Source organism: Grampus griseus (assembly GCF_964374135.1).
Source record: "Grampus griseus genome assembly, chromosome: 3".
Taxonomy (NCBI): Eukaryota; Metazoa; Chordata; class Mammalia; order Artiodactyla; family Delphinidae; genus Grampus; species Grampus griseus.
In genome coordinates, this window is record NC_139019.1 from 47811672 (window position 1) to 47835076 (window position 23405).

The window sequence follows — 23405 nt, forward strand, 5'->3', positions numbered from 1 at the left end:
TGTCACAGTGTGAATCTGTAGTATGTTTGGAAGGGACTTTGGTAAGAAGAACAGTATTTATATTCTTTCCATAGTGGTACATAAAAAAGCTGAGGGTATGTTAGGGATGATTTTCAGTGTACCATGGACCACACTGAATGTGAATAGAAACAGGGATGATGATTATTATTCACTTACTCAGTGAATTGTGGTATAATGTACTTAGATCTGTTGGATGTCAGGATAACATTTAGCTAGTGCATTGATGTGATGCCCTTCTTAAGGTAACAAAATAATTGGCCAAAATAACTAGGAATAGAATCAAATTGATTTTTTTTCACTTTGTCTTTAAGGTAGTAATTGGACAAATTTTGCTGCCTTCACTTTTTGAAATAAAGCTTAAGGTGAGGGATTTACTGAAAGGTGACTTGCTGGTCTAATGGCTTAGAGAAGGCAGATGTTTCAGAGTTAATTTAAATTTTTACATCTTAAAATGAGATGCTTCCATTGTGGATAAGAGCAAGTTGGGCAGCTTACTCTTGCTGATCCAAGAATATTTTGTTTCTTAGAGTGAAAACAAAAATTTCATTAGGGAATATAATCAGAATGTCTTGGGGATAGAGTACCGAGTACATTGAACTATATCACAGTGTATTAATTATACCATGTGGTGTCTTTCTGCAGTTAGAGGTTATGGTAGGTGTATTTTCCAAAAGTGGCTTGGAGATAGATCCACTGATATATCTATGTATGTTTCTATAGATAGGGGTGTGTGTGTGTGTGTGTGTGTGTGTGTGTGTGTGTGTGTGTGTGTGTGTGTGTGTGTGTGTGTGTGTGTATGCACACATATATATATATTTATAATATGATGCTTAGAACATTATAATCTACTGGATGGTAGTAGGTAAGTGACTATCTTATGGATCCGTAATGTAATTTAGATTTCATTTAGGTTAGTCATGTAAATGATGTCAGCTCCAGTTTAACTAATAAGCTTGATTAAAACCAAAGCCCAGATGGTAGTTTGACTAGTGCTGTTATAAGTAAAGTGCTCAAATGATGTTCCTTATTGGAACTTGTCAGAGCAGTTTCTTTGCAGTTTTTGTGGATCTCTCTTAGCAACTTATTAAAAAGGCATTTTGTCTAAGCTGTTTCATTAAATAGCAAGGAATTCCAGAGTATTGGATAGTATTGCATTTTTGCTTTCAATAAGAACTATTGCAATGGAGAAAATTTTTTTTGAAACTCTTTATTCATTTTAACAATTTGTGAAAAAATGCTTTTATTTTAAAATGGACAGATTTTTAAAAAAATTCTGTTTCAGGGCTTCCCTGGTGGCGCAGTGGTTGAAAGTCTGCCTGCCGATGCAGGGGACGTGGGTTTGTGCCCCGGTCTGGGAAGATCCCACCTGCCGCGGAGCGGCTGGGCCCGTGAGCCATGGCCGCTGAGCCTGCACGTCCGGAGCCTGTGCTCCGCAACGGTAGAGGCCACAATAGTGAGAGGCCCGCGTACCGCAAAAAAAAAATTCTGTTTCAACAGTAATTTTAAGTTTCATCCATAATTTTTCATGCTCATTTATTTTCCAGAATTTGTTTTCATAGTTTATAATTTTAGATGTGTTAGAAAAAAAATTGGTGATGTAAGAGCCAGTGACTGAGTTTATTCAAAATTCAGTGTATGTATTAGGTCTGAATTTGCATTAGCTCATAGCTTAGCAGTGGCATTGTCTTTTGATTTTGATAAATCACGAGACTTCAGAGTTCTTGTGCTCTTGTATGAAGTTTATTTTTTGACACATAAGGATATGGTTTGTATTTTTTAAACCTTGTAACTGTGTGTATGTGTTGTGTGTGAACGCCCGTTTGTGCGCCTGCGTGCATATGCGTGCGTGTTGGGGTCTTGGGAAGGAATGGTGGTAAAGATGGGCTAAGTGGTGGTGGGTTAAGGCCAGAAAAGCACAAAAAATTCAAGTAGCCATGTTCAGATATAGAGGGTCCCTTTCCTCCTCCCTCTTCCGGAATTTATATTTCACTGGGCTGCTTATTTAATGTTACGAAAACTGTATTTTTTACTTACTCTCCCCCCCCCCATTCTTCCTGTTAAAGATAGTAACAATTCAGGGCTTCTCTGGTGGCGCAGTGGTTGAGAGTCCGCCTGCCGATGCAAGGGACTCGGGTTCGTGCCCCGGTCTGGAAAGATCCCACATGCCGCGGAGCGGCTGGGCCCGTGAGCCATGGCTGCTGAGCCTGCGCGTCCGGAGCCTGTGCTCTGCAACGGGAGAGGCCACAACAGTGAGAGGCCCGCGTACAGCAAAAAAAAAAAAAGATAGTAACAATTCAGAATGTAATGTATGCAGTGTATAATGGCCAACTTATGGTGGTTTTATGGATGGATTGGCTATTGCATCTCTAAAAGGCTAGTTTTTAAAATTTACTCCTTGAGTTGCAGTTCCCCTCTTTGATCCTTTACAGTTGTGGAGCAACTAGTTTTCTCTTTACTTTTGATTTGCCTTTTTAAGTTTTAGAATTGAGCTTTGAACCTGGCTCTTTCAAGAAGCCTAATTTATTATTTAATGTAGAAAATTCTGTGTCTTGACTCTTTCAATAAGCCTTACCCAGGAAATCTAGAACCGTCATACCGTTTTTAAAAAAGATATAATAGTAAATCAAGTTCATAAGTATACTCTGGTTTTTTCTCAGTGAAGGTGGGTAGACCTTCTGACATTCTGCAAGGGGTTGTTGTAAAGACTGACACTGGCCTGTCTGATTCATGGCCCTTTCCAAACTTGAGAACACAGCTGTGGAACTCATCTTTAATGTGAAAATTGGAGAAAATGAGGGATTGTTTCTTATGAGAAATTGCAGTGTGTAGGATTGTAGATTTCTAAGCATCTTTTATAGAGGGGAGCAATAGTTAGGCTATCAAACAACTCAGAATATGAAGTGCTAACAAATAAATGTAAAAATATTCTGCTATATACTGTTCTTTTAAATAACATTTTATTTATTTACTTTTTAATATTTATTTATTTGGCTGTACTGGGTCTTAGTTGTGGCACGCGGGATCTTCATTGCAGCATGCGGGGCTTTTAGTTGCAGCATGCGGGATCTAGTTCCCTGACCAGGGATCGAACCTGGCCCCCCTGCATTGGGAGCACAGAGTCTTAACCACTGGACCACCAGGGAAGTCCCTGCCGTATACTTATAGGGTCATTTTGAGTTTGCTATTGTTTAGTAGATATTTCTAGTCTTGTTTTTTAGGGTGAGAATCACAGAGTATTTAAATAAAAAGTCCCTTTTTGGAGTTGAAATATAAATCTGCTAGAGTGAAAAAAAATACTGGTAAATTTTAAATCCAGGACAGCCAACTATTAATAGTGTCAGTGAAGTGTGTGTATAGTAGACATTGAAATGTCCCTTGAATGAATGGTAGGCTTAGATTATATGTCAGTATTTATGTGTACCTGTATGAAATTCTCTTAGTTGAAAAAAAATAGCTCCAAGTTCCAATTTCTGTTTGATTTTCTAAATCTGAGTTGTCTCTTAGGAGGTATTTTGAATAGGAATATGACCACAAGATAGGAAGGTTGGTTTTTGAGACTTTATTTTATTACCAGCAGTACATTTATACAAATACCATGTAAGATTTCTTTCTTCTTTTTCTTATTTGAGGGAACTTTTTCCTTCGAGCTTGTTAACTTGTTAACAGCATCAGCATCAGCCAAAAAACTATTCTGAAAAAGCAGTTTATTTATTAGATGGTTCCGGCGTCTACACAGAAAATAATTCGGGCATTCCTGTGTAGAACAGTACTTTTGGGTTACCAAAGCAAATAACTTTGAATTTTAAATACCTTCGAGTGATTAAGAGATTGCTTTTTCCTTTTATTTGATACTTCAATTTTTGTTTTTTTAAACAAGGTCATTGGAGCACTTTTTAAAAATAATTAATTAATTTTTGGCTGTGTTGGGTCTTTGTTTCTGTGCGAGGGCTTTCTCTGGTTGCGGAGAGCGGGGGCCACTCTTCATCGCGGTGCGCAGGCCTCTCACTGTCGCGGCCTCTGTTGTTGCGGAGCACAGGCTCCGGACGTGCAGGCTCAGCGGCCATGGCTCACGGGCCCAGCCGCTCCGCGGCATGTGGGATCTTCCCAGACCGGGGCACGAACCCATGTCCCCTGCATCGGCAGGCGGACTCTCAACCACTGCGCCACCAGGGAAACCCCTCAAGTTAAATTTTAAGAACTTAATATGAACTGAAATTTTGGTTGTGTATTTTTTTCAATTCTATTTTTGGGTGATCTCATATATCATTGCCCTTGAAAGCTGTGCTGATGTGACCTGGATGACCTGCTCCACACTCTTTTCTAACTATCCAGTGAAAGGCCTGTTAATGGCCTTTGTATACTTCTAATATGTACCACAGAGCTTTTCATTTTCTTGTATGTGCTCTTCTCATGTGTGTACATGTGTTAAGAGTGGACTTCATGTATTTGTTAAGAGTGTTATAATCAGCTTGTGAACTTTGGACAGGCAAGGATCAGCTCTTATGATATGTATTGCAGGCAGGATGATGTTGCCTGTGCTCTCCCTGTGCAGAACCTTCAGTGGCTTCCCTTTGTTCAGAGGACAGAAGTCATTCATGGGTGTGCAAGGCCTAGCGTGGTCCAGCCTGGTCCCTCAGGTGCCTTTTGCACACTGTTCTCCCTTGCCCTTCACTGCCTTTGCCCATGTTCTTTTTTTCTGCTTGGAATGCTCTTCTTTGCCTGATTCATGCCTTAATTGTCAGCTTGGCTTAGAGAAAGCTCCTAGCAAAGAGTTCTCTCCTTTGTAACCCTAATCATAGTTTCCTATGTGAATTTTTTGTCTCCCCCATTAGACTGTATGTGTGTATGTCTATATGTATATATTTTCATATTCACAGTCCCAATAAAGCCCTTTGCACATGGTTGACTCTCAGAAAAAGTTTGTTGAATAAATGGATGAAGGCAGTGGTGTTTTACTTGGGAAATATTTTTCTGACTCTGGGAAGAGGCAGTGCTTTTACTCAGTGGCTCGATCTACTAGCTGTCTCACACCTGTCCCACAAAGAATATGTCAGTTTGAAAAACGTAGTCTAGTTTTACGTTTGTGGCCTCTTTTGGCCACTCCCAGACTACCCAAAGGTACTTTTTCATTTGTTTCTGCTGTTAGAGGGACGTCCTTAGAAGAGTTTGAGAAGCTCCCTAATCAAGGTCAATTGTATTGGTATGGGGGTTTATATAACATGGATTGAGAAATTCAGTTTGTCATACATAAGTTACCTGGAAAAAAACAAACAGCCGAAGGTTTTGAGAGGATGGTAGGGTGTGTCGTTAGAGCAGGAGACTCACCCACGTTTGTAGGTCAGTTCTCTTCTTCAGTCTTTTTCTCAGTTCTCTTGCATGAGAAGCTGTGTTCCATCTTGGTGGGCAGGGCACTGGCCTTGAACGGAGCTCACGTGCAGGGTCACTGTGGGCCACAAAGCAGGTCTGCATGCAGCATCTTTTTCTATTCGTTATTCTGTGCGTTCTTGCCCGTGCTTGAGCTATTTCTCTTTCAATTTTTTTTGTCCTGCTATCTTTGATCCGGCATGTTAATCGAACTCAAAAGGAGCAGGCTAGAATGATGCATGTAAGAAATATCAAACAGGTATCTGCCACTTGAAGTTATTTCTGTCCCATTAAAGTGATCTTAGACAAACGAACTTTTTTCAGTATGTTGTTTGGGGTGGGGTTGGGGGTCAACTCTTATTTGAAACTTGTGTTCATTTGCTGTTTTATGTAGTTGCAGCTCATAGTGTCGTCCACTTTTGGATCAGCAGTTCCGTGTTTTACAAGCATGATCTCCAGCCCTCATAACAACTTTGGGAAGAAGGTATTCTCTTCGTTCTGTGGCTGAGGAAACTGAGACATGAGGTGGCTAAGTCACCTGCGCAGGAGCACCCAGTGGGTCTTTGCTAGATGCCTTCTCAAGTGGGATTTTTTTCACTGACCCACCTTCTTTCTAAGCATTGCTAAGGGCAGCTTCTCTGCCTGTCTGTGCGTGAAGGAAACCATCCAGAGACCTCCTTGGTCTGTAACACCACTCAAAATTAGCTCCGACCTTTGAAAAATGTTCCATGATTTCTGGAATGTGCTATGTTTTATTTTTTTCTCCTTGATAGTAGAAATGGTCTGATCCATAGTATCTTCTTGCTTCTTGGAGCTGATACTATACTAAGTTAAGTATGAATTTTTTCTTTGCCGAGCTTTAAAAAAAAGAGTTTCAGTCACAGTATTTGATGACATTAATAGTTTGGCTTGAAACAGTAACATTTTCTCTTTCATCAGTTCCTTGATTTTAGTGGGAGACTTGGGGGCCATGGATATAGGAGATACTTCAAGGAGAAGTTTAGTATAACAGAAGCTGTGTGAGGCTGCTGAGATGCACACAGCAGTGTTACTAGAAGGCAGTCTCAAGTGCTGGTGGGTTGTGTTAGCAGCCCTGTTGATGGAGAGATTTAGCAGTTTGCTGAAGTACGGGGACATTCTCTTCTTATTACTAAATTATAGCCTGAAGACCTGTGTAACTCTTAGAGCAAGCCTTAAAGTTTTCTTTCCTTCTTTTGTTTTTAGGAAGCTCCTCTGTTTGTAGGTGAGGAAAGATTAGATATGTCTTTCCAGGCAACATCCAGGATCTTTCCCTTCTTCTATTCCCTCCTGTGTGTAACCATGAGACTATATAAAGGAATATTTCTGGAGGTTATTTAATCCACTAGCCTGAGATGCCAAGACCTGTATTTTTTGAGTTGAGAGTAGGTAGTGTAAGGATGTGCAACCTGACTGACTAATAGAAGATAGGAAATGAAGTCAGGACACTATCCTTCCTTGTAAGACATGGATTATTAGATTTGCCTTCTTCTGACCTCATTCCTGCTGCCCCCATACCCTCTGCTTGACTTAGTGAACTGCCTGTGGGTTCAACTTTCATTCTATAGCTGGGTGTATCTGCAGCAATTATAGCTTACTATGTAGACTGGTCACAAGTTAAAAGTTTAGTAAATCTTGTGTAACTTGTCATAGTTTCAGCACTTTAACTTATTTGAGGTATATGTTTTGATTATCTGATTTACAAAAGTACCATATAAAAGTCCACCTATGCTGTATAATTGCTGAAATACTGAGTAGCTCTGCTTAATTATGACCAAGTTATAGGATGAGTACTCTCTAGAGTGAATGGTTCAAAATGAAATAACTATATGCCTGAAGTGTGATGTGACACCAGATGTGTTTAAGCCCCAAAGGTATGTAATTATCTCACTACTCTTGCACATACACACAAGTGTATTTATGCTTATGGCAAGAGTTTTATATGCAAAAGAAACCACTTTCTGATAAGTGAAGGAACAGTCCATTATTTTTGAGGGGCTCAGAGATTGTTTGATATTAGAGGCACCATTTCAATCTCCCTGTATTTCTTTAGGGTATAATTTAAATTCATACATCACTGGATTCTAGAGTAAACTGGTATCAAACTGTAAATTTCAAATATTAAGGATAATTTAGGGAGTTTCTCAAAGTACCATGTTTATGATTTATAGTCTGCCTCTGTACCCAGAGACTTGTTATATACCCCATTCTTAGAGTCTTATTTTGATCATCAGTTGTAATAATTAAAGGTAATAAATGTTGTACTGTGGCTTCCTACTGAAAATAACTTTTGTAGTCTACTTAAATGTTTAATTTTGTATGTAGGTTATCTGTCTGGTCTCTTTCTATACATCATGAAGAATTAAGGGTAGTACCTCAAGCTGATTTGTCCTTTCTGTTTTTCTTTTTTTAAATAAACTTATTTATTTTTGGCTGCGTTGGGTCTTTATTGCTGTGCGCGGGCTTTCTCTAGTTGCCGCGAGTGGGGGCTATTCTTCGTTGCGGCACGCGGGCTTCTCATTGTGGTGGCTTCTCTTGTTGCGGAGCATGGGCTCTAGGCCACGGGCTTCAGTTGTTGTGGCTCGCGGGCTCTAGAGCACAGGCTCAGTAGTTATGGTGCATGGGCTTAGTTGCTCCGCAGCATGTGGGATCTTCCCGGACCAGGGCTCGAACCTGTGTCCCTTGCATTGGCAGGCGGATTCTTAACCACTGCACCACCAGGGAAGTCCTGTCCTTTCTATTTTTAATTCAGTATTAAAATAATGTTTTAATCACATTAAAAATGTGACTTAATATTTTTTGTTTATCACAAGTCTGCTGTGCTGTTATTGAATAAAGTGATCAGGTTATATTAGTTTCCCCTGTCAAAGGACCAGATACTTCAGTTTGGGGGTTTGGTTGGTAGTTATGACTTAGCTTCCTGTTCACAAACACAGGAGATGACAATTCATTCCTTAGCTTCGGGACTGGTGGAGACCCATAGTGGCTGCTAGGGCTTCCCTTGGGCTAGAGAAAGGAGAGTTGAGATATTGCCAGCGTTGGGACTCCAAGTAAAATAACAGTGATGGTAGCTTACCTGTTTACAATGTAATTCTCTTGAGAGGCTTTTCTTTTTTTTTTTAATACAATATTAAGTGGCAGGAGCCAAATGTTAACATAGTTTTGTAACTGTCAGTACAAACATTTGAAGCTTTAACTTTTTTTTTTTTAATTAATTTATTTATTTATTATTTTTGTTTGTGTTGTGTCTTCGTTTCTGTGCGAGGGCTTTCTCTAGTTGCAGCGAGTGGGGGCCACTCTTCATCGCGGTGCACGGGCCTCTCACTGTTGCGGCCTCTCTTGTTGCGGAGCACAGGCTCCAGACACGCAGGCTCAGTAGTTGTGGCTCATGGGCCTAGTTGCTCCGCGGCATGTGGGATCTTCCCAGACCAGGACTTGAACCCGTGTCCCCTGCATCAGCAGGCAGACTCTCAACCACTGTGCCACCAGGGAAGCCCTGAAGCTTTAACTTCTTAAAAAATATAGTTCACAAGTAATTTGTGAAAACAGCATAGTGCTCTACTATGCTGTTTTCACAAATTACTTGTGAACTATATTTTTTAAGCCACTATGCTAAGTATCAATATGTCCAGTAAAGAGACTGGTGAATTTCTATTCATCTATATTTGTGCTGTCTGATGTGGTACCATTTGAAATGTGGCTAGCCTGAATTGTGATGTGCTGGAAGTGTAACACATGCAACAGAATTTGAAGACTTAGTGCAATAAAAAGAATGTAAAATATATCATTAAGGGCTTCCCTGGTGGCGCAGTGGTTCAGAGTCCGCCTGCCGATGCAGGGTACACGTTAGTGCCCTGGTCCGGGAAGATCCCACATGCCGCAGAGTGGCTGGGCCCGTGAGCCATGGCCGCTGAGCCTGTGCGTTCGGAGCCTGTGCTCCACAGCGGGAGAGACCACAACAGTGAGAGGCCCGCGTACCGCAAAAAAAAAAAAAAAAAAAAAAAAAAAAAATATATATCATTAATAATTTGTTGAAATGAAAATATTTTGGGTATTGTGGGTTAAATGGAGTGTATTAATTTAAATCAATTTCATCTGTTTCTTTTTACCTTTTTTAAAGTGGTTACTAGAAAATTTTAAATTACATTTGTGGCTCACATTTTTCTATTAGTGCTGGTCTGTAGACCCTTTGGTCTCATAATAAGTTTTTTTTTTGTTTGTGCACACAGTTCGGCTATGATTTGGTTGCATACTTGATTTTAACTTTTTGCCAACATAAATCTAAACACCGTATAGTGATTCTTAAACCTTGGTTCCAAGACACTGTACTTTAATTGCCCTTCAAATTATTTGGGACTGTTGTTCAGTCTTAAATTTCTAAGGTAGAAGAACCATCTGCTAACTGATTGTTTTCTAGTTTGAGATTTAATTGGCTAAGTTATTTGCAATAATCAGAGTCTATATCGATGTTTTCTTTATAGAAAAGTTCAGTGGATTCGTTCTGATATTTAAAATTGAGATTTTATTTCTTGGTAAGGTATAAAGTAAGTGCTAAAATTCTGTTTTCTTTTAAAAACCATTCCTTAGAAACCTATTGGCCTCTGTAATAATGTAAGGAAACTATCTTAAAAGTTTGTTTTTTTTCATATGAAGACAGGAGGGTGGGATTTCCTTGAATTTCACAGCATGTTTTGGATTTTATTGTCAAATGAAAAAAGGCAGTGATGGTTGCACATGTCTGTGAATATAATAAAAACCATCAAATTGTATACTTTAAATGGATGAATTGTATGTACGGTATGTGAATTATATCTCAATAAAGGTGTTAAAAAAAAACAACAACAAAAAAAGAAAAAAGGCAGACCAACTAAAGATGGCCAGTTCTTTGTTTTGTCTGTTGTAGAAGTTTTCAGAGTGTGGTCCCTTGTTCAGTAGTGTCAGCATCACCTGGGAATTTCTTAGAAATGCACATTCCTGGCTCCACTTCAGATATACTGGCTCGGAAACTCTGGAAGTGGGGCCCAGCATCTGGGTTTTAATAAAAGCTCCTCAGGTGATTCTGATAAATGCAGAACCACTGGCTTAATATACTCCTTAGGGTCCACCCAAGAAAAGGGAAACCACTCTTAAGGTTTAAAAATAGGAATTCAGTTCAGGGGGTTGGTTACACAGATGATGGAGGAGCTGAGACAGCAGGATAGGATGGTGAAGCAGCCTAGAGATTAACAGCAAGGGGAGGAGAACAGTGTCGCTAATGGTAGGGTTATGGGAGCCCGGCAGCCAGAGTTACTCTGAGGAGATTGGAATCTCCTAGTAGTAGCAAGAGCCATGAAAGAAATACAGCCACTGCTGGGAACACTTCCTGAAGTAGAGGAGGGACAGAAATATCCTGGCTCCATTGTTCCTCCCACCTGCCCATTCTCCGCCAGTGTTTCCCAAAGACTGAACCCAGAGAAAAGCCAGCTGACCTAGCTAGGAGCCTGGGAAATGATGTCTGCAGTGATCAACTCTCCTGAAATAAAGAGCTCTCATTGATCTGTGGGAATAGGCCCATGACTGGCACATCTGGTATTTACACTTTAAAACAAAATAATACTTTGACATAATTTTAAAAATTTAAAGGCATTTTAATACCAAAAAACAATCTCAGGATAGAGGATAATCTTCTTAATGGAATAAATTTAGCTTTATAAAAATGAAACTGTCCTTTTGTAATTTCACTGTTGGCCAGGCAAATCTTTTCAGGGCCCAGCATCTGTGAGTGTGGGAAATGTTACCTTAAACATTTGAAAGACTTTTTATTATCTGTTTAACTCAGGAGTTACCAAGCTGTCCTCGGTTGTTAGTGTCTCCTTGTGGCAGCTATGGGAAGTTTGTTTCCTCAATTTCTCTGCCAACTTTTCCTGGAATAGTTTGGATGTTTTCCTTTTCATATTTTTTCTTTCACTTGTTGCCTAAAGCTTAGTTTGCCTTTTTGTATGTCCTATTTGCCTCCAGTATTTAAAAATCCACCCCCCCTTAATTTTCCAGTGTTCTTTCTTCTTTATTGTTTCAACTGTAAGTAAACTGTGGCTGATGGGAGAAGGGTAATTACAATGAGACGTCTCTAACAAGGAAAATTCAAGGTGCAGATTTTCTAAGTATAGGTAGAAATAGTGTCTTGGACCTTTTAAGCTCTTGAAAGGATCCTGAATATCCCCTCAGAATCTCTACAAAAAGTCATGCATTTCCTCATCCTTCTAAATTAATTTTTTCCCCAGACACCAGTATTTAACTGCTATTATTTGAAACAGTATTGTTTTATAGTATTTATAACAAATGGAAGCTATGAAGCTAACAGTTTTCCTCCTTGGGGGGACTGTGTTCTGAATTCCAGTTGACTGGCTGTCTTAGAATTCAATTGTGTTTAATGGTCCAAAATAAAATCTAATATTTATGAATGCAAATGGGTCTGGAATATATATTTTTTTCTTATATTTGAAAGATCTGTGCTTTCATTCACTAACTTTCTTATGTTCACATTCCAAAAATTAAGAAAAAAGTTGTAGAAAATGAGGAACTGGTATAGTTTTCACTTCACTTGTAAGTTTTCATAATAGGGAATGCTGCCATTAAAAACTTGGAAATGGAGCAGTTGTGTTTCATGAGGTTTGATGGAAGACTGGAGCTGTTGTTTTGTATGCAAGGTGCTGATCTGGATGCTATAGAGCAGAGCTTCCAACCTCTTTCCCCTCATACCACACAGAAAAAAATACTCTGTACAGTACACTGGGGTAGGAGATTTCTAACAGTAGAAAAGCTGCTGCTGGGCTGGTGGGTGAAGACCACAGGCCTGGGGGCTGGCAGCCCCACCTGCCTGCTCCAAGAGCTGAGGTATCAATATCTCACAACTTTCAGCTCTCATACTGGGAAGCTCTGCTATATGGAGGGCATGCAAGGGGTAAAGAATCTTAGTCTCCTGAGGAGCTCAGTACTTGCAACTTACAACACAAGCATGTGGTGCTGGGTAATAGTATTGGGTTGGTGAAATAGTATTGGGTTGGTGAAATGCTAGGGAGGCATAGGAGAGGTTAGTTCTGGTGAGGTAGAAGGGATCTAGCAGAGGCTCTGTGGGGCATGGAAGGCATTCTATCCAGAGGGATTATCCTGTGCAAAGGTATGGAGGGACCAAAGGGCAAAGAAAGTTTGGAGGAGTGCCAAGGGTTTCTGATGTGGTTGGGGTGCAAGATTTGGGGATGTAAATAGGAAAGCAGTATGTTGGGAGCTCCTGTTAAGGAAGTAGGCAGGGGTTGACTTCAGGAAGGAAGGCCTGTGTGTCGTGGAATGGACCTGTGACCTTGGGCACCTTGGATAGTGACAAGATCTGACACCTCCCCTTCTCCCTTTTGGAAAATCCTCCTGGTACAGTGTAGAATGAACTGGAGCCTGCAAGCAGATAAATCTCTGGGGAGGGGAAGACATTGATATAGACTCAATAAGGAGATATAAAGGCTTGCACCTGGGGAATGGCGATTCGGAGGGCTCCCTGCAGTGAGAACTGGCGGATTGTGTTTATTGACGGGAAGAAAGGTGACTCAGATTTGGAGCCTGGGTGAAGGAAAGGATGACGGGACCATTTTCAGAAATAGCCTGCATGCGGGACAAGGAACTTGATTTCAGACGTGGATTTAAAGATCCTTGCAGAGTAGCAGTTAACATTTATAAAGTGCCTTCTAGGGTTCAGTTACTGACCCAAGCCTCTACTTTAAAAAAAAACACCTCATTTTATTCTCACAATAGTAATAAGAAGTAGGTGTTTATCAATTAGTGTCCAATTAGGAAAATGAAAATCACTTGATGTTTTAAGCACAGAAAGATTTAATGTAGGGAATTGGTTCCAGTGTTAATTGGAAGGGCTGTGTTGGGGGGTTGGATGATGGAGCAGAAAGGAGTGTGTGTGTGTGAGTGTGAGGGTGTGTGTGTGGTGTGTGTGTGAGGGTGTGTGCGTGAATGTTGAAGAGCAAGAAGGGGAGGGGATGGTACTCAAATATCAGACAGCTGCCGCATAAACTGCCTGCTTTGCAGATTTGCTGGAGATCTTCATTGGTTCTGCTGCTTTGGAGCCATCACAGAAGCTGCTCGAGCCTGCGGGTGTCTGCTGCTGCTTTTGGAGTTACCACTAGAAACAGGAAACAAAAGAAGACCTTTTTCTTTCTCTCACCTTGCAGTCTCGTTTCATTGTTTCCCATGGGCAATACCCAACGGGAATCTAGTTGGCAAGGGAGTTTGGAAGATGTAGTTTATAGACTTCTAGCCCCTTTTAAATACAGAGAAGAGATGAGACCCAACAGAAAAACTAGCCCAGTGGGTACTATTTTTATCCTTACTGTCTTTGGTGTGGAAACTGAGGCATGGAGAGGGTAACTCATTCTCCTAAGGTCACACAGCTACAACTTGGCAGAATTGAGATGTGACTCTAGATAAGCTGGTTTCAGAGCCTGTGTTCTTAGCTGCTACACTTTGATCTTCCCTTCACACGTGGTTATTGTTTGATTTTTCTCCTTATTGTCAAGAGCCTCAAATGAGTAGCTGTTTTCATTGATTTTGCTTATCCTGCACTTATTTTCCTTTTGGTATGTCTAACTAGCTTTAGTTTTTCACCTCTACTTCTGGAACCTCTCCTCATGATCACTACTGATTTTATAGACAATGCAGTGGGTTATTTCAGTTGTTATTTCTCCTTAATCTGTTTCTGGCTTTTGGTACTGACACCCATTTGTATGGATTTCCAACCTTGACCTCTGTGATGCTGACTTGCCTCATTTTCCTCTTACCTCACTGAGGCTCCTTGGTTTTCTTCTTTCCCTTCCCATTCCTTAAACCATTGCCATCACTTGGCTTGAGTTTGGATTTCAGTGTGTTATAAGAAGCTACTTAATGTTAATTTCATATTTAAACCAGAACCAATAGAGGCATTAAGTACACAATTCTGTGGCCTTTTTCTTTTGTGTGTTGTGAAGTCACAGAGGAGTCTGAGTAACATCCCAGTTTGTGCTCTGCCTTGTACAAGGAGGAAAAGAGAATGGGGACCAAGGGAGGGACTCACTTTGGGTACATTCTGTGTTCCCGCAGTGTGCTAAGTGCTTTAAATGCATTGTTTCATTTAAATTCTCCTGTATGAGATTGGTTGTTGTTACCCTTGTTTTCCAAATGAAGACACTGACTTCTTGTGATGAACCACTAATAGAACTGGGGTTGAAACCTTCATCTAACTTGCTCTGACAACCAGGTTCTCTCCTCTGGACCACCTGGGTCAAGCCCCCACTTTCTTACCTGTTAAGTGAAAGAACTGGGCAAGATAATTTTTAAGGTCCATTTCAGTACCATCATTCTGATTCTATTACAAACTAGCTGTCCTTAGCAATAGTTGCTTCTAATATTTGAAAAAGGAAGCTGCCATCCCACTCTAGGAAATGTCCTGTTTTATTAAGACCAAGAGTATTAACATGTGATTTGTAGAAGTTGTGAAGTAGGGCAAAGGCACTTAAAGTAGTCACGATGATAGATCTTCATATAAGTTTCAAGAGAGCCCCATTACCTCCAAATGAGGCTGCTGCCCAGAACATTAGAGGCTGTGGCTTTTGTTGACGGGCACAGGATAATAGGTTTGGAACAATTTCAGTCTAAACAAAGGGCAACGCTGTTGATTCCATTATACTCCCTGTTGAGAGCATTTGCTTCCAGAGTATTAGGAATCCCTTCTTTCCTTGAAGGGAATTTAGTGTGAGATTCGCAAGAAGATAGTGAAAATATATTTTAACGATAAGATTTATCGTAATGTGGTTTGACATCTTTAGAATGCCAATGGACAACCCTAAAATGATTAACTATCATGTGATTTGCCTACATGTTGTCTTCAAACATGTAAATAGGTGGGTTAAATGGATACCAACATCTTTTGGTTTACAGTACCCACCATAAAATACCGAGCAAGTGTTCCTAGATATGTGTATATCTGCAGAGTAAGTACATTTCTAGGCTCTGTAGCATCTATAGCATCTATTTATGTTACCTTCTTTACTCAAAATCATCCTGCAGCTTTTCCTCATTCATGCCTTATTTTTGAAAAATGGGAAATTGAAAGGGAGATGCCTCTTTTTTAACTTTCAGTTTTACTGGCTTTCCCTGCACGGGAAACCTCAGCTCCCCTGTTTTCCTACTGCCTCTCTGGCCACGCCTTCATTTGGTTTAGGTGATTCTTCCTCTGTCCAAGCTCTAAATGTTGATGCCCCCAGGGTTTGAGGCTGGGCTCTTCTACCTCATGCCTTTTTCCTATATAATGTCAAGTACCCCAAAGCTTCCTATGCTGTCAAGTGATGATAGCTTCCCAATTTTTGTTTCTAGGTCTGATTACTGCCCTGATTGCTTACTTATCTCATGTCTGTTTAGGTCTGGAAAGTATTTCAAGCTATTCTTAGATTACAACCCCCCCTTCAAAGTAAGACACTTTACATCACAACCCAGTACACACATACGTTACTTTGAAAGAAACTAAAGTTTCCAAGATAGTAGTTACCCTTAGAATATAACATGTTTGCTCATGTTTTCAAAGGTATTGATTCACTTAATTGAAAAATGCTGTCTGTAACCCACAACATTGGTCTCTGCCTTGTTAGTTGATTGTGAACCACTCTTTGAAAAACACTGTTCTTGAGCTGCAGTAGATATTTGAGATATTTCATGTTGTGGGGAGCCTGCCCACGTGTTTGGAGACCATAAATATTTAGAGTGCAGTAAATAATTATAAAATGAAAGAAGGCATGGACAGATTCCTTGCTTTTCCCTATATCAGGAAACCAAAATTTCTTGGGCTGTTTCTGCTCTTATCTAGGTCACTGATAATCCAACCACTAGCTGGATGACCCTCCTAAGAAATTGCATTTTTGCCCTTTTTCTGTCTGAGCAAGATCTGGATAAATCGAATTACTAATGACTTAAAAAATTTTGAAATGAAACCAGTCAGAATTCCCAGGTCCAAAACACATGTCTGGTCCATTTATTTTTTTAATCTCCAAATGCTGACTTAAGAGATTTTGGTATCCCCAAACAAAATATGTGTGTTCTAAGTGAATCACTGATTTTCATATAACGGAGGTAAGTCACTCTGGTTTCAGTTTGCCTCTTTTTTCCCCTGAGGTTCAAGATGAAAAGCTCTGTGTTTTTTGTTTGTTTTTTTAAACTACCTGTCCAGTCAGTAGATCTCTGACACCTGCTTGAGCAAAGTTGCTAAAATGAGGAAAAGTATTTTCTCTATTTTCAACTGTGTCCTCCTTTCCCCACACCACAGGGGACACTGCATACAGGGAAGGTGGTTGATTGGAGTTCTGTGCGGCCGACCAGATGGAAAAGGTTCATTGCAGACAACACCACCAGTTGAAAAGCCTATCCCACATAAGGGAGTCACTATGGAATCAGAGCAAGCTTTTGGTTATTCAGAATTGTTTATTATTTAGAGTTGGTAAGGATATTCTCAGTCATCTACTGACATGTGGAAATTGTTAGATTATAATAGTACCAGGTTTGAATATAACCGTTAACAGAACTCCCCTATAATAGGATTTTATAGGTACTTACCTTGCACGCTTCTCCTAAGCTCGCAGAAGGTTGACTAATCTGTCGTTCTCAGAGCCTTGTCTCTAATCTCAGAGTATTCTTATATTTGAGACCCAACACAACGTGTATTCTCATGAAGCTTCAGGAAATAGCTTTTATCATGCTATAGAAATGTACATTTGGCACTGTGACTTAATCATTAGTTGACTTCTGGGGGGCCGAGGAGACCCTAGCTATGCTAGGGTGGACCTGAAAATACTGTGCTAATAATATGAACACTGCAGAGGTTTAAGTCATTCCTGAGAGAAGCTGAAATATGTTTAAAGGTTATTAAAAAAGACACACTCTTATTTAACATTTTGGTATTAACTTTAGAAATCAGGATTTTAAAATAGTCTGTATATAGCCCTTTTTCTATTTCAGAAGTACAGTAGTGCATTGTTTAACCTATGGACTATCCCACAACCCCCTCCAGATTCAAAGAGAACCTAATCTCAAAATTGCAGTTGATGGGGTTTTTTGTATTTCCTTTTTTTTTTTAACATTAGAGTATCCTATATGAGGGATCAGAAAATTATGACCCATCAGCCAAATCTGGCCTGCCACCAGTTTTTGTATAGCCTGCAAAAACTAAGAATGGTTTTTACATTATTTTAATAGCTAGGGAAAAAAATCAAAAGAATAATGGTTTGTGACATGTGAAAAATGATATGAAATTCAGATTTCAGAGTCCAGAAATAAAATTTTATTGAACATATCCATGCTCATTAGTTTACATGTTGTCTATGGCTGCTTTTGTGGTACAAAGGCAGAGTTGAGTAGTTGAGAGAGAGTTTATGGCCTGCAAAGCCTACAACAGAAAAACCCCTTTACAGAAAAAGTTTGCTCACCCCTGGTCCATATGTTTTGTAGCCTTTTGGAATGTAACATATTTCATCAATTATATCAGTGAACTTGATTATTTTAAGAAGTTCCAGTGTAGAATATCATGTTTATAAACATTGGTAATAAAAAGGGTTTGGAAGTTATAAACATGACTTTATTCCTATTTGTATGTAGTTCGTATACCAGCTTCTTGGATAGGGAATGAATGACTTGCTGAATTTTGAAAAATGTTTGGAAATGGCAGAAATGCAGCAGTGCTTTATATAGTTGCTATGGTAAGAGTGGAACAATCTAAACTTTGTTTCAGATTTGACAGTTTTTCTTTATTTTTGAGGTGTCTCAAATACATTTTGTATGATCACCTTCATTTCACCCTCCCTTGTGTGCTTCTATTTTAATCCAGTGAAGGCTTGTCTCACAGTAAATAGTGTGATTACGTTCTCTTCTAACACTTAGTGGTTTTTGGTACTTGTTTGTCCAATAGGCTCATCGCTGAAAGTTGGAGTCAGTTCTCTTTGCTGCCTTGCTAGAGGGCAAGAGAGCATGTACGAATAGCATTGAGTTGGCAGAGTGTGGAGAAAAGTTGTTCCTATTGAATCACCACATTTGGCAGAACTTTGAGCGAATGTGTCTAAAATGAGGACCTCCGTGTGATGAGACCTTAGTTCCTCTTCCGTCCAGTGCGTCAGACCCTAAACCCTACCTTGTTTTAGCTGTCACTTCTTACCTCTACTAGCCTTTAGGTAGTAAGCCAGAGGAAAAGGATGGTCTATGCTTTTATGGACTATTTGAGTAATTTTTGGTGCACTAGCCTGCGGCCACTTTGCCTCACTTTGTTTATCTGATTTGACAGAATAGTAGTAGTGCCACATTCTAGTATGCTCCAGCAAGATCACGTTTATCTATAGATCTAAAATGTATGGTATCCTCAACACTCTTCAAAACCCACAAAGAAGCTGAATAAGCAAAAAGAACTCTGAAAAGCCAAAACTACATGTTACAAAGTCCATTCACTAAAGTTTTCCTCTTAACTAACTAGAGACACCCTGGATCCTCCTTCAGAATCTAGATATTTATACTTAGAAATCAGTTTAGAAAGTCTAACGATTTAACCTTATAGTTTACAGCATATTTGAAAAAGTGTAGAAGAGGAGGAAAGAGAGGGGATGCCCCATATAGATACATCAGCAGCCAGGAGTGCCAGCTTGAGAAAATAAAACCTTAGAAAAAAAGATTTCGAGAACTCAACAAGAGCAGTTTGAAGCCACTTGTTGTGGGACTAAAGCCCTAATAAACACCTCACTATTCCTTGGAGGAACTGTCATTGCTTACTGACGTTTTTGAGTCCTCATTGTGGACCAGTTACTGTTTACTAGGCATTACATTTTCTTCCCGTAACAGTTCCATGATACAAGAATTATTATATCACCTCTTACATTTCTTTTGTAGCTGAGAAAAGGGAGACAGATTTTCTCTAGTTTTTCTAAGATTCATCAGTAAGCATGGGAGCTAGGCTTTGAACCCAGAGAGTCAGATTCCAGAGCCCATGCCTTTCCCACTGTCTCCAACCCCTACAAGAGAACAGGGAGGCAATGTGGTGGTTAAACTTTCTAGCTTCAGATCCCAAGCCTGTTCCTTTCTGCTTTGTTAACTAATGTTCATTGCCTCCATTTCCACATTTATAAAATAGATGTTAAAGTTGTTTGTACTTTACATCATAGGGTTGTTGTGAGGATTCAGTGAGACTGTGTGAAAATAGCCCAGTGGCACAGCACATGGTTAAGAGCTCAAAACACGTTAGCTACTATATTTATGTAAAATATAATATTAAAGATTCAGAGTAGACACACCAGTAATTCTATATATTTAAGAAGATAGATGTTTAATAAACTCTAGAAACATTTTACTCAGTTTAAAATATTTAAAAAGTATTAATGCTTAAAAGGGGTCCTCATTTAAAGTAAGATAATTGGCATTGACATTTTAGATATTGAATTGTTCTCTTGTTTGATGTAAACAGCAGAAGAGAAGGGGAAACAAAACCCTTGAGAAGTCTGCCTTTGATATTCCTTTATGGTGTTTGCCCCTGAACTTTCAAATAAATTCCTAAAAAATAAAAGTCTGGGCTTTGGCTCAGTAGGAGGCTTACCTTTTTAATTATCAGTTTGCCTTTTGGTTAAAGAACTGTGGGTTTTCTATTAGGTGTGTCAGTAGATGAAATAATAACTCTTACTGCTGGCTGGCTACCAAGAAAGGATGTATGTCTGGGATGTCATCATATAATTTCCCTTTGATCACATTGCCTGCACAAAATGCAAGTTGGTCCGCTCTCTGATGGAGATCTGGCATGGGCAACAGAGGTCCTTCGCCCACAGTGTAGTTTCTGCTTTGCCATTTAACAGCTGTGTGAATTTGGCAAATCTCTTAAGCTCTCTGAGCCTTAGTTTCATCATCTATGATGGTGTAATTAATATCTGCCTTGCTTAACTTAAAAGATTGGTTTGAATGTGAAGTGGCATATAATATGTGAAGGAAGCACCTTGAGAGCTATAAAGAAAGGTCTAGATATATTTTAGTTATCAAATAATATTTTATATATGATTCTCTTTTAAAACCATAAAGTGCTATACAAATGTTTGTTGGTGGTTTTAATGATGTATTATTACTTCCTTCGGTTCTGGATATAGATTCCTGTGTTGTTCTGAGACCTGAAGACCCAGTGGTTTTAGTAACAAATGTGGCAGCCCTGGTGAGCTAAATCTCTTATTCCCTGTTATAAACTTTATCTTATATAACAACAAAAAGGATCTTGGATCATAGGTAAGTGAAAGTCCGAGTTACTATTGCAGAATGAAACAATCTCATCATTGGAGTAAACTCAAGTACATTCTTTTAACATGTGCTAATAAGTGAGCATTCTGTGTTAACCACTATTTTATATAATAGCTAAAAAAAAAAAAAAACCTCAAAATTTGTTGTAATAAATGTGTGCTTTCTGGTTGGCTAAAATTGAGTCTTTCTGGCATCAGGCTTAGGTGACTTGGAGGTTAGGCGGAACTTATTTGGTTTGGGCACCCAATTCTTTCAGAAACATTTTAATATCTTACAAAGGTATCTTTGGACTTGGACAGCCCTGTGTATGTCTGCTTACTTGATTGGTGATTTGTGATTTTCCTGACTTCGGGACATTAGTTTTTCCCCTTGTATATATACCTCCTCAGGCACAGATCTGTATGCTTGTGTAAGAACCAGCCACCTTGCTAAATAAGGTACAATTCCTGTCTTCTTTCAGGAACTGTTAGTGTAGTAGGGGAGACCTTATTAAGATTTAAAATATTATTAAATATGAATTTTATCTAATAAAGTTATTTTTTAGATTAAGCAAGAGTCAAGTGGTTTAAGTGGTTCTTCTTTTTCCATCAAAGATTTTGTTAAGCATTTAGGTTGCTAAATTTTACCAAAAGACTAGAAAACGGAAGCTGTAGCATAAATGAGGTAATAAAACATTCCAACTTAAAATTCAAATGGCTATCCAATTGCATTTAAAATAAAATAACTAATGAAATAACTTCTAAGGCCTAAATAAGTTGACAGGTTTTTGTTTTTTTTTTGCAACTTCTATACACTGGAACTTGGATCGTATAGAACAGATTATCTGAGGCGTCCTTATTGTTAGACCATTATTTTTCACTTTTGGAAAAAAATGTCAAAGAACACTCAGATTTTTGTTCTTATATTTTAAATTTGCAAATGCTTTGTGAACCACCCATTTTTCAAAGCTTTATTAAAATAATAGAAGTAATTAAACCACATTATGAAAACATTTGCAAGTTAGTGGGGGAAAAAATCAGTCTATACTATCACGTTAACCAACCGTAGTCAGAGTTTGAGTTTTTTTCCTTTTTGTAATTTTTCTTTGCATTAAAAAAAGAGTTTCTAAAATCTGTACGGTTTTATATCCAGCCCTTTTTGGTTTGACATTGTATGAAAAGCATTTTTCATGTTCTAAACATTTTATAATTATTTATAATGACCAATGGATTTATCATATTTTACATGACTTTCTCTTATTTTGGACATACGGGTGGTTTCTAGGTTTTCACTTTATGAATAATTGTCAGATGAGGAACTTCGCACGTGTGCAGTGAGCAGCCCTCTCTACTCTATTTTAATTTTTTTTTACCTTAGTATAGAACTTCCAGAAGAGGAAACTGGGGGCCGAAGGGCATGTGGATGTTTTTATGGCTCATTTTGCGTAATGTCAAACCGCCTACCAGTTTCAAATACCTCTTACCAGCTCTAGATACTACCATAGTTTTATATTTTTGCCAATTTAACAAGTTACCAAAAGTTTGCCATAAACAGGTTACCTGTTTTAATGTGAAAAATTTGGGTTACTCAGGAAATTAAATATTTCCCCACATGTTTCCTTATTTGTCACATTTCCTATTTTATGAATTATATTCCTGTCCTCCTCTTCACCTGTTGGGGAAGGTCAGATAAAGGGGCACAGTGGTGGAGAGCATGTGCTCTGGAGACAGGAGGGCCCAGTCCATACCTCGCATCTGCCCCAGGAATGGGGAATGTGGGCAGGTGCTGGTACCTATCTGAGATTCTAACTGCCATTTGGGGACATTTGGAAGATTTTTTTTTATTTTTAGAAATTCAAACTTTTTTTTCCCACTGTGATTTCTAAATTTAGAAGACTTTCCTGACCTTTCCAGAAGTTTAATACTTAGTTTTATATTTTTTTCTAGTTTAAAAATTCTTTTATCTCCTTCACTACCTAGATTTTATTTTACATTTTAAACTCTTTTAAAAATGATGACTTTCCCAAGTGTCTGTTCTTACTATGAAGACATAACTCACATTGTTCAGGAATGAAATTTCTCATGTCTGAAATTTTAAAATTGGCACTGTTATTTGTAGTACAACTAAATGTTCAGCAGTTTACTGGGATGATGATGTTGCTAAATAATATGTTTATTGCTTTACTTAAATTGCTTTTATTTTATTTTATTATTATTTTTTTTTTTCCGGTATGTGGGCCTCTCAACTGTTGTGGCCTCTCCCGTTGCGGAGCACAGGCTCCAGACGCTCAGGCTCAACGGCCATGGCTCACGGGCCTAGCCGCTCCGCGGCATGTGGGATCTTCCCAGACTGGGGCATGAACCTGTGTCCCCTGCATCGGCAGGCGGACTCTCAACGACTGCGCCATCGGGGAAGCCCGCTTTTATTTTAGAGAGAACCAGGTCAGAATGTATTAGGTATATTGGCTAGTGTTTGGCATGGTGATTTATTAGATTTTGGATATTATAAACAGTTTTATTTGTTCAGAAATAGGTGAGATATTTATCTTTGATTTTTTTTTTTTTTTCTAAAGATGAGTTTTATATAGGAATCTGCACCTTGGAATCACATGGCCTTCTATACAGTTGTGTCCGGGGAGCAATTAGGAGGGCAATCTGTTAAATCTTTGCCTCAAGGCAAAACCATTAGGTGTGCTATGTATGAGCCTCAAGGGG

General features: G+C 39.1%; 1 protein-coding gene across 1 annotated transcript in view; it reads left to right on the forward strand.

Annotated features, from left to right (window-relative positions):
* The window catches only part of ZSWIM6 (zinc finger SWIM-type containing 6), a 203645-nt gene that overhangs the window by 12955 nt on the left and 167285 nt on the right, over positions 1-23405 (forward strand). The gene's annotated exons all lie outside the window — the stretch shown is intronic.